Source organism: Apteryx rowi, unplaced genomic scaffold (assembly GCF_003343035.1).
Source record: "Apteryx rowi isolate R43461 unplaced genomic scaffold, aptRow1 scaffold_57, whole genome shotgun sequence".
NCBI classification, from domain to species: Eukaryota; Metazoa; Chordata; class Aves; order Apterygiformes; family Apterygidae; genus Apteryx; species Apteryx rowi.
The window spans coordinates 209,933-221,785 of record NW_020450838.1 but is presented as its reverse complement, the minus strand read 5'-3'; the positions used below and the strand labels follow the sequence as shown (position 1 = coordinate 221,785).

General features: G+C 44.1%; 1 long non-coding RNA gene across 2 annotated transcripts; it reads right to left on the bottom strand.

The window, feature by feature from the left end:
- Window positions 1-2,607: 2,607 nt before the first annotated feature.
- Window positions 2,608-11,777, bottom strand: LOC112973837. Of its 2 annotated transcripts, XR_003256079.1 has the most exons (5): window positions 11,480-11,777; window positions 8,692-9,866; window positions 5,791-5,889; window positions 4,128-4,609; window positions 2,608-3,323 (listed from the first exon to the last, which is right to left on the bottom strand). It is a non-coding gene; the product is annotated as an uncharacterized LOC112973837 (long non-coding RNA). The 2 variants fall into 2 exon arrangements; XR_003256078.1 differs by having other exon boundaries at window positions 2,608-4,609.
- Window positions 11,778-11,853: the final 76 nt, after the last annotated feature.

The window sequence follows — 11,853 nt, the reverse complement described above, 5'->3', positions numbered from 1 at the left end:
GATGGAGCTCAGCATGCAGCTAGCCGGAGGGCAGTGGATCCCTCCACGGCGGACTGGAGGTGCAGGGAGTGAGGGGAACAGAAGGAGGGATAGCAGCTCTTATCAGGCTTCTCTTATGGCCTCCCTGGACCTCTTTCCTCCCATCATTTGCCTCATTTCTGCCTGTATAAGGCGGTGAGAACAGCACTCGGGGAGATGTGGCTAGCCATATGAACACAAGGCAGAGAAGAAAAAGGAGATTAGTGTTGCTGAGGCATGCCTGCGTCTACCCCAACTCTTCATGTTTCTTGAAGGCTTGCGCTTCAGTCCTGTTGAAGTTGGCTTGCAAAGTCATTCATAGAAAGCATTTTCAGTCCTCTCCAGGGAAAAAATGTAAAGCAGAGTCACTGTCAGGCTCAGGACTACAGTTCCTCCCATAGCCTCCGTGGAAGAAAAGGATCAGAAATTCAGCATGTCTGTATGGCTCTCCCGCCTGGTGGCACACCCCCCTTTCCCGGGGGCAGGATAAGCCCAACTGGATACTGAGGGATCTGCATGATGGGACGGTGCTGTGCTCCTCCCTGCAGATGTGGAGAAGCCCCAGAGCACCCCTTGCTTGATGCTGTTTCTGCAGGGAAGCAGCCCCCCCCTCCACTGCAGCTCGCTCATGGACAGCGGGAGGTCCCAGCTGGTCTCAGCTGGTCCCAGCTACTAGGATGCAGCTGCTTGGGTGAGGGGTGGGTGGGTGGCCACAGCCTTGCCCTCGCCACAGGCTGTCTCGGGGGGGCACTTGGGGAGGAGTTTAGCTGCTCAGCTCTGTACATCTGGACAAACAAGGCTGCACTGGTCAGATTTTCCCAACTTTCCTTGAAAGACATATGCTGGATAGTCTTTAATTTTAATTACTAACATATTGATGTCGCAACTGTTGGTACAACTGAAAGGCCAAAGACAGTTCTACTAAGGAAATACTGTACTTTACATGCATTAAGTGAGACTGCTTTCCAAGCATGATCTGGGCTGTGTGACCTCCTGTATTGCCTGGAGAAGACCAGAAGCATTTCCCATGGAAAGGACCCTAGGACAGGAAGAGCCTGTCCTGCCTAGTCCCCAGCTGTCCCAATTATCCCAGGATGTGTCTTTTCATGAAATGGCCGAAGTCAGCGTCCCCTTGCCGTTCAGAGCAGTGAGGTGTGTTTGAAGGGACTCCCCAAGCAGCGTTGACCAAGTCTGAGCCATAGTCGTTCTGCTAAAAAAGGACTCTGGCTCCTACTGGATGTGTGAGTTCAAGAGACCAGTTCAGGTCAGATATTATCCAAGGCTCTCTGTACAGTTATCTAGGGGAGGCACCTGCTGAAAGTGGTTAGAATATGTATTTCTTTCTATTAACAGTATAGGGACCTTACAGACACTGTCTGTTTCTTCTGCTCCTTTGAGCTGTGGTACCTCTGTGTGTTCCAGGCACCAGAGCGAGGAGGCAGAGTAAAGATCTCAGTTTATGGTATGAGGTTTTATAGTAGCTCTGACGTGAAGCCAGCAGCCCTAATATCTCTCCATGCCTCTGCCCTGCTAGTGAAAAACAAGCAGCCCAGAGGAAGGGTATAAAAATAGGTCCTTGAGTAAAATCTATTTCCTCTGTATTTAGTCCTGTGTCTCAAAGTACATGTAGTGTGGTGGGATGGAGACAGTTGTTCTGCAGTGCTTGGCCCACCGGGCTAACAAGGAGGTCAGCAGCAGTCTTTGGTGAAGGAGCGAGAGGATCATGCAATGGCTTGTGTCCCGTGTTTCCTCCGAGGCCAAACTAAATTTAGCAGATTCCCTGATGGACGTCTGACCATAATCCATCTGAGATTGTGGGGGGAAGAGTGGGATCTGGGTTGTTTGCCTAGGTTTTTTGCTGCATAACCAGCTTCACTGAGCCACCATTCATTATTATGTCCTTCATGGTTTTCTGCCATACTGGATATGCCGTAACTTACTCCCCGATCTTTTTCCCTGAATTGTTTGAAATTTAAGCATGAAGGAGAAATAAAGACAGTTCTGGGTTCATGCCAGATTTCCCTACTAACTTAATGTGAACATGTGAATGTACTTTTTGTAGTATTGTCACAACAAGGGCTCAGCCTATAGCCAGTACTAATAAGAACTGCAGCAATACAAACAATAATGATAAGGACACATCTTATTAAAGGCTTCCCAGAAATGTTGCCTTCTCACTCTTCCAGCTTCTAGACAGCAAAGGGAATAGTCCTAAAAACAGTATTTACACCCCTCAAGGCCTGTAGCCTGTTGGGTTGGTCCTTCCGTTGCTAATCTTAAACAAATATTTTATGAGTATGTTTCGAAGTGAACTAGCTCTGCTGAAAATCCCATTTCCTTGACCAGTCTGAGCCAGAGATAGGAAAACTGAAATGCAAAACACGTGTATTAAATAATGTATTTCAAGTAATTGAAATTATGTTTCTGTATATCTGCTTCAGCATACTGCACAGATTTGATATATTAATTCTGACACAAAATGCATGATGTGCTTGTCATTTATGCAAGCATTTTGTCAGAGCAGTTATTCCCAGGTTACATGTGCAGGTTACGTGCAAGAAGAGCCTGAACCAATGTCATCTTCGCTTAGTTCATATTAATACCAAACTCTAGAAAGGAGGGTTAATGCTGTTGTTACTATGATGGTCTAAAAGTCTAGGATAGAAAGTTATTCACATAAATGCCAGTGTAATTTTTTTATTCATACTAACTGGTGCAATAAGAGATATTACCTCTTCTTACAAATGTTGCCTTGCTTTAACTCCAGAATTGCATTTTTCTCTTCTTTAAGGTAGACTGCATATTTGACTATTTTCCTAAAATCTGTTTAATAAGTCCCTCACAGCTCAGAACAGCTAAATAACAGTATCCTTTTCTATTATAAGAGGTTAAAGCATCCTTGATTGTGGTAGTCCTCAGCATTTATTAAAAGGCTCTGTTTTCACATATTGTATCACGTATTCTTCACAACTGCACTGAAGAATTATTGACTCTACAGAAATGTATTGCAGTAAAATAAGTATATTTTTCATTCTACAATTTGCAAAATACAAATTAAATTTACTGCAACATAAAAAAATCAAGGGGTGATTGCTTACATATTGCAGTAAAGGTTGGGTTGGCCTCCAGTCTCTCTAAAGGTGTGTCAGCAAACCAAAACAATAGTAATGCACTGTCCAACAGTTCACATAATAAAACAGCCCTGATTTTTTCTCTTTAGCAATGTAACTTGCAACTCGTATATGTTGGTGACTCCTGTTTTCATGAAGTGGCTCTAATGCTCCATGTTTCTCACCAGTATTAAGCTGCAAGCCAAAGAGATTAAAAATTAAATAGCAGCACCCAGTGTTTATATTTCAAGGGCATTATTCTGTTTTCTAGATTAGGGAAGAACACTTGAAATCTTTCAACTCAAGGTATTTTTTCCCATAGGTCATTTTAAAAAAAGTATTCATACTGCACATAGGTCTTCATACATTTCTGTTTTACTCCTTCCAGACTATACCTGGCCCTTTGTTTTCCCCACAGATTACAAATATCTTCAGAATTTTAAGTTTATGGCTGCATTTTGCCTAGGAATATATATCCAGTTTCCCTGGAAATCTATGGGAATTGCATTTAGGTACCAGAGAACAGAATTTGGCCTTAAAGGCAAACATCATTTTTCAGAAAAGCACAGAAGAATTTACTAACTCTGCAGAACCTAGTGAAATAAGTACGTTTTTCCTTCCACAGATTGCAAATTACAAATTAAATTTCATGCAGCGTAAAGGAATCAATTCCTACTGCTGTAAAGGAAAGCTGTTCTAACCCATGAAAACCTTAGTATAAAGAGCTCGGTGCATGGTGGCAAGGGAAAGCCAGTTCAGGCTATGCACCCCAGCAGCCTTTTTGGTCATTGCACATCTGTTCAAATGCCTCTGCCTTAGTTATGTGATATAGTCACAGTGCTGCTCCACAGGCCAGTACTGAAATCTCAAGGACAGCTGCTTTCTACATAGCCTTCACCTGGGTGCTGTATCCATTCTGCAGTGTTCAGCCTGCTATGGCCTCTGTCATTCTGCATTTAAAGATGCATTTAAAGGTGCAAAAATACATGTCCCACTCACCAGCAACTAGCTTGTTGCCCTCGTGAAACATGCTACAGGACATCCAGACACACCAAAGATGGGTCTGATTTCAGCAACAGTGGGAGTTGGTGCTTCTTTCTGCTGAACAAGAGATATCCGGCCATGCAGAAGAACCTGTTTTTGTCTCACGCAGGGAGACTGAAAGTCTTTGAGACCCACAGGTATGCACTGTGCTTACCAGAGCAATCGGGATCTACCTCAGTGAATGGGATCACCGAGACCAAGAGATAGCACAGCAATGCAGGTGACTCACTGGTCATATGCCTCTAGGCTCTTGCAGTAAAATATGAATGCTGATGATGTGAGAACCGAGGCAGATCAAAGAACTGATCTGGGTTAAAATGTACTTTTTTTTCTCCATAGGTTAATTTTAATCTGGATCAGTTTGTGGATCAGATTCACTGTGAGGCTACACAAACATTTCTGTTGGCACAAGGGAAGTGGCAGGAAGGAGCAGGCACCTGGGAGAGAGAGAAAAGACAACAACATTTTTTGGCAGGGTTGTTGGCTCATGACAATTTTAAGTGCTCATGGAACTATCGTGTAATTTGGAGCCTGTTATCTACCACGAAATCAGTTGAATATAGGAAGAGAAGAAAATACACCAAGATGACGTGTACTTGTCCTTCTCACAGAAGGACAACAGGTTTTTCTGCCCCACAGCGACTGGGAAATCCAGTGTGTAGCATTTCGGCTTTTGCCAGCTGACAGTGCCATGCGAAAAAGGGTTTCTAAAGTATATGGTGCTAAACTAACAGCCACTCACTGACGTTCCCTAGAGCAGCATTCCCGTACCTGTATTCCTGTCCACCAACAAAAATGCTACCTGTCCGAGATCCAGCATCCTAGAAATGCAGTTAGTGCAAGTCTGTGGAGACTAAAGAGTGACAGCGGGCAGGGGTGCCACGCACTGATAAAAGCAGAGGGGTTGCTTCTTAGCCGGAGTCATTCCACAAGCTGATAAAAATAGCTTAAACCAATTTTTTTAATTTTCCCCACAGCAGGCTGCCTTGTTATGGGTGTTCTTGTTTTTTATACCCACCATAAGTTTCAATAACAGCTTTACAGATTCTTTTATGCTTGTCTTAAATCTGATATAGTAAATCAGAAAGCACTGCCATCCTAAACACTGCCTTGTAAGAATTCCTCTGTGTTTTCTTTTTACCATAGGAAAAAAAAAGGAAAATGGAAAATACACTTAATGCAGTAATTTGGCCCAAATAAATAAAGGCATTTACAGCATTGACATTGAATCTTACTTTAATTCCAGTCCAGTTCCTCCCTAGCAGAAGGCAGACAGGCCAAACAGAGTTTCCTCTCTAACTAGCAAGTGTTGCGTGCCAGTTTTTTTTTTTTTTCTCGTAGTTTGCCATGAACCGTAATTGTGTTGAATACTGGGTGAGGGGATAGATGATGAACAGAACTAGCACATTTCTGCAGAGTGTCTCAGGAAAGTAGACTGAATAGTCTTCTGTCAAAAAAGCAGGGAACAACTTACTCTAAGGAAAGAGAAATGCCATTTAAAGAAAATTAGCTGCGGTTTCTGCCATCTAAAATGAACAACCTCAGGCAAGTTGAGACAAGCACATCAGGAACACTTTTGATACACTATTAGTCTGTAGTTACTAAAACAGCAACTCACCTTTGTCATGCACAAGTGGGTGAGGCTCCTGTTTGTCTTGGAAAGCAGATCATGATGGGCTGAGATAGGCTCATGATTTCCCCACTGAGGCCCAACACACTAAGAGAGGAGACAAAACATGTCCAAAAGGCAGCACTTTAATGCTTTGTGCCTTCCTCAATTTGATATTGCAGTAACTCCCGATGTATCTCTGCTCTAATGGAGATAAGTGCTTCAGGAAATAAACGCAAAACCTGCTTTAAATTTTTATTTCACTCTTTCTAGCCGAAGGTTTTTTGTTTTTTTTTTTATTCTCTGACCAGGAGCTTGCTCAGGATGAGTCCACCATCCAACCTAGTTCTCCAGAAACCAAGTAATACACTACTAACATAATGTGGTATATGGCTCCACTTTTTGGGCCTCAGCCTAGGTGATGAGGTGAGGCTCTTTGCTGCAGCCTCATCTGAGCATAACGCATCTGGTGGTACTTCCGGGCGGATCAGGAAAATCCTCCCTGCTATTTGTCAGACAATGCCACTACCTTGATGAAGCATCACAGCTAGGCTGTAGGCAGATGAACCTGCTCTGAGGAGGTGGATGTTCCCCTGGTACGTTGAAGGAAGGTAGTGAGACAGGAGTGTACACGGACCTGGCTTCTAACTGTTTTCTTGAGCAAGTTGCTGTATGAAAATGATTACTCTGTTTAGGAAGTAGCAGTACATTTCGTGGAATCAGTCCTGTGACCAGCAAACCAGAGGAACTGGATGCTGTGGGAATGTATCCTGATATACTGAGAGGCAAAATTAGTTTACAGAAAAAAGGGGTATGTGTGTTTGGCAGGTCTGTTCTACCCACAGGAGTGGGTAAAAGCCTCCTCACATGAGAGCAAGTGCATGTACCTTATGCACTTATGACTACAGCCATCCCCCGGTGCTGTTTTTTTGCTGAATGGGTCCCTTTTAGGACTCAGTTTCCAAGCAACTTGTCTTTTATTTTGGGCTCATTCTCATTTACCAGATGCAGAGAAAGAAGAAAGACACGTTTTAAGTTAGGAAAGAGAATTATGACATTGTCAGCGGCAGACTTCTGATGCTGGCAGGAGGTGGGTTACGCAGCACGTATGGGTGAGGACAACCTTATATTTGAGTGTTTTGTAGAGTAGGCAGGGCTGACTGTGGCTTTTAAGGCTTTACAGTAGAGATGGTTTGCCAGGATGCTGTTTGGTCATGACACTGCTGTAAGTTGCCGTAAACCCCATCTCATGTTGATGTCTACAGCAGAAGGATCGGGAATGATATACCCTAACACTTTTTGAACGTATGCCTACATTGTAGTTCAGTGAGGAGTTTGTGCTGGGATGTCTATATTTCTTTTTAATTTGTTTGTTTTAGCTAGTTGAGAATGTTCTTTTTTTACCTACCACTGTGCTGAAATGAGGAGCCAAGAACCTCTCCTTGGAGTTGTACTCCCTTGAGCCAGGAGGGAATATGACCCAATTTATTTATTTATTTTAAATTTATTTGATCTGTTTTAATATCCAATAAAGTTGTTGTTTTTTCCAACTGGCACAACAAGGCTCTGGCTATTTTTAAAGAACGTAGTTCATCTGATTTAATCTAATGAATGTTTAGTGCTGTTGAAAATAGCTGGAGCTAGAGCCAAGAATAATGTACTGAAATGTGCTAGTTGAGCAAGGACTGCTTCACTTTGCCAATCTGCCTTCCTTCCAATTGTTCAGATTTACCTGGTTGTGTGGGTAGGATTTGCAAGCAAGATATAGTGACCGGGCTGCTTTTTAACTCTAAATTTAAAGGCCGATAACATCACGGCCATATTTTGCCACACTCGTTTTAAGACACTCTGAACAATAACGACTCTTCTGGTTGTTCAGTGTAACCTCTCAATTTCAGACCACTTTACAGGGAACACAGAAAGCCAGTATCCTTTTATTGCACACAGGGGAAACTGAGGGATAAAACTGTGATTTTTTCCCCCAAAGTCACCCAGAAAGTAAGTGGGAGAGTAAGTAGTTAAACCAGTCACCTAGTGTCTACAGGGCTTCTTAAGCTGCTGCGTAACTCTGGACTTCTCCATGAACTGAGACGCTGTCCAAAAACAAATTCTGCTTAAGTCCTTGTTCCTGGTGTTTCCCCCTGCCTGGTTCTAGGCATGTCCATGTTTACTGTCCTGCTGGCACTGGCTGAAGTGCCCTGCAGAGGTACCTAGCTTTCCCTAGTAAGTAAGCTTAAATATCATTCATGCTCTTGCACTATCTGAATCTTGCTCTGCCAGTCATATCACATATTTAAAATGATGTATTTAAAACCGTATGAATCCACCGTCCTTTTGCTATCCATGAGTTCTATTAGATAGTAGTTTCCCTGTTCTCTCATAAGAAATGAGTATCTAATACTTAAGCTTCATTGGATTAAAAAAAAAAATCAGCGGTAACAAGTCTTGCTCCCTGGCAGTGGTGCCCATAGGGATGGCTTTGCTGTGGAGATCACTTTACAGCCTAAAGCACAATGTTTGACTGACTTGCATAAGTAATGAACGGATGCTCTTGACAGCCATTACATTATTCATCTCTATGTATATGTAAAAGGAGGGGAGGGAAGAGCACCTGTTACTAGGGGAGAGATGGTGCCACTGCAGGTCTGCATTACAGGCCACTAGGACAATTTGGGCCAGGCAGATTTCAGCGTATTTCTATTGCCCCAAAAGAAGTCATGCCATTTTACATCCATTAGTTGTTTAGCCCTGTGTTTCCCCCATACGCATGCCTCAATTTATAACCTCAGGAAATTAAACAGCTGCTGTGGGTATGAGGGAGCACTGAAGACAATGTAAAGGTTAGTATGTTCCATCTTTCACCCCCAAATTTCCACCAGAGGACTGGGTAAAAGTAGTAGAAGAACTTACTTCCCCTTGACAGCAGGAATCATTTCTACAGACTCCCTCGGATTTCACATGAAAGCAACCACTCCGCCTGGGGAATGTCTAAACGCATATTTAAGAGCAGACAGAACTAATTTCCCCATCACCCTGACATTAGAGTCCAATGACTTCCATGCCGTCAGCTCTGAATTGCACAGAGCAGTGTGTTTGCCCCACCCTGAGAACGTGTGCTGATAATAGTCTTAGTTTCAGATGGAGCAAGACAGGACCCATAAGATGTTCTCAGCTGCACCGTAGCAGGTAACAGCAAGGTGGTTTGAGTGTGGTGCCGGTAGATGTTTCCTTGAAGAGCTCGTGGTGCTGAGGCGTAGTTCAGAGCAAGGGCAGAAGTGTTTGCCTTACCGAGGACCAAACAGGCCTTTCAGGGATCCCAGCAGAGTCCATTGTGTGGATTTTTTTTCCACATGATCCTGCAACACTCCCATATCCCAGAGGCTGAACTTCCTCTCTGAGGATAAAGGATCAACTCCTTTAGCTGATAGCATAAGTTCCCACTGAAGCTGATGATAGCAGGCTTCCTCATCCAGGATGAAAGGTGAGCTACATTGTGTCCACAGCACATCTCCTCTTCTGCTTTATAGCACCTAATTCATATGATGTGATTATTAAGACTATGTCCTTCTGCTGTTGTATCTTGTTTTATGATATATTTATCACATGAATAATTTTTCAGTGGGCATATATTTTAAACAGAATAACTTTTTGGATATAAGCTTCACAACATTGCCAACATTGTAGATTTGGAAAAAAATCAGCCTGTTTGCCCCCAGAATAATAACTTCAATTCTGTTTTAATTAGTTTTTCAGAGCTGAGATTGCACCTTAATTATGTTTTGAAATTTGGGCTGCAATTATGAGCGCTACAAATTTGTTTCAAATCCCTCCTAAGAGTCTTCAACGCTAAGCACTGTTTTATTGTAGTGTGTCTTTGGTGTAACATGCAACATATTTCTAAGATGCTCTTTCTTGGCCCAATAGCTCAAACATTCCTCAACTGTAGTCAGAAACGAACTTTTTCACCCCCAAAGCAACCCTGGGATTTATTCTCCGTGATGTTAGGGTTTACCACTAGATGTCTCTGCGAACCCCTCAAAACTCGCAGATCAGCAGGGTTTCACGGGAGACAGGTCAGGCAGCATCTGTGGAAAGACAAGGCTGCTGTAGATGGCTGCACCTGCAAAAGGCTCAGCTGAGCTGCTTCAGAGATGCTCGTGGCAGTTAGCTGCTCCGAGAGTCATGGGAATTCAGTGTGAAATGCTAAACCTCTGGGGTGCTTCCTAGCTTCATAAATGAGGATCCTTAACGGTTTTCTTACAACAACTTCTAAAGCCCACCCAAGAACAGGGCTCCAGTGTGCTAGATCCTGTATAAACACTCAGCAAGAGATTCCTCCTGCCTCAGAGACCTTATCGCCTGCTGAGACAGACACAGGGCAGAAGTCAAATGAACAGGAAGATGGCAAGGAAGAGCATGTTCATTTTGTTCGAAGCAGACTGAGTTTGAGTGGGAGGCAGCCAACTCAGAGGGCAGGAGATGGACGTGGTGTGAGGAAGCAAAGTAGGAACAAGACAGATGGGATACTCAGCAGAGTAGACTGCTGGTCATCTCAGAAGATCTCTGCTATAGGTTTCCTGGCTCATTTGGAGCTCCTAAGCTTTCTGCTCTTGCTGCCCAGAGGTACCTGAAACAGCTGCCTGAAGAGCTGCTTCACAAGGTAATGTGGCTGCGGCAAAGGGTCTATGGAGAAAGGGAGAGGTGCAGAAGGGTAGGGTTGTCCTAGCTCCTTCCCAGTTCACCTCTTCCTTACCAGGTCTGCAGCCGTGGTTTCTGCTTTCAGTAAGACATATTATCTTCTTGATGCGTGCACAAGAGCCCCAGCCCCACTACAGAGACATTCCCTTGTGCCTCCCAGATAGACAAAGCACCAAGTCAAAGAAAGACACAACACGCAGGAAAGTGGAAACAGAGTTAAGGCTCACTTCAGTCTCATGTACTGAAGAGCACTCTGGAGCTCAAGGGCATTTGCAGGAAAATATTCTGCTCTCCAGACTTGTGACGAGGTTGCCAGTGCTTCCAATGAGGCTGTAGTCAAAGAACAATTCCCCCAGCGTAGCCAGAAGCAAAGTGCGAAGGCTTGGTATTTACAATTGCCATGGAAGGAGTCTCTCAGGAAGGGTCTTTCTGCCACCCTCTTGGTTTCAAGTACCGAACTAGGTGGATTGCCTCTGCCACGAAGGCTCTAGAGCCCACAGGATCCCTCCTGGCAGCTACACTCACTCACCCAGCTCAGGCCCTCTCCTGTCCAAAACCAGCCCTTGGCCCTGGGGAAGTGTTACTTACTCCGAAGTAGTTATGCAGCTAACCTAAAGTCTTAGTCCAGGTCACCAGTAAGTGGCGTTGATGCAACCACCTGACCGCTGAGACTTAAGGCAAACACAGCCACCAAATACAGCATAACTTTATTCGCTGCTATTTCCTGGCGAGACCTATTAATGCCTGGGAGAAGCAGCTTGTTAGGTTTGTTAGCCTTTCGATACAGGAGTGCGCAGCTATGAGGCTGCTGCTTGGGAATCCTGCCCAGCCTCTCCTACCGGCTGCCTCCGGCAAGGTCCGGGCCACTTTGAGTGCCTCCCATTTTCCATCCTTTAGACGGGAATCCTAACACAACAGGTCGGTGCTTTCCAAAGCAAGCTGTGCTTTTTGATGTCTGGCATATTGGTCCACGTTTCAAGAGGGTGAGCACTTAACTTACCCTGAGCAAAAGGGTTGTGGTGCCATGAGCAGGTCTCCTGCAGAAAACCTGACGGGAAGAGAAGTTAGGATCACTGGCTAGTTAATGTTTTCCACTAGTTGTCAAAAGTTTTAGCTGTCGCACGCACAAGCTGAAAAACAGTACTGCAAAAACAAAAAAAGTTTTGAACTAAAAAAAAAACAGTAAAACAAGTTTTGCCTTTTAAAAACTTCGGAGGAAAACCCTCTCCACAACATATCAGAGCTTTAGCAAACTTCCTCCCAGGCAGCGTATTTTTCCAACTACCGAATTTTGCTGCCCCCTGCATCGGCTGCCGCCCGCCTTAGCGCAACCACAGCTCTTTTTCTTTTCTTTTTTTCCTGGAAACTTGCGGC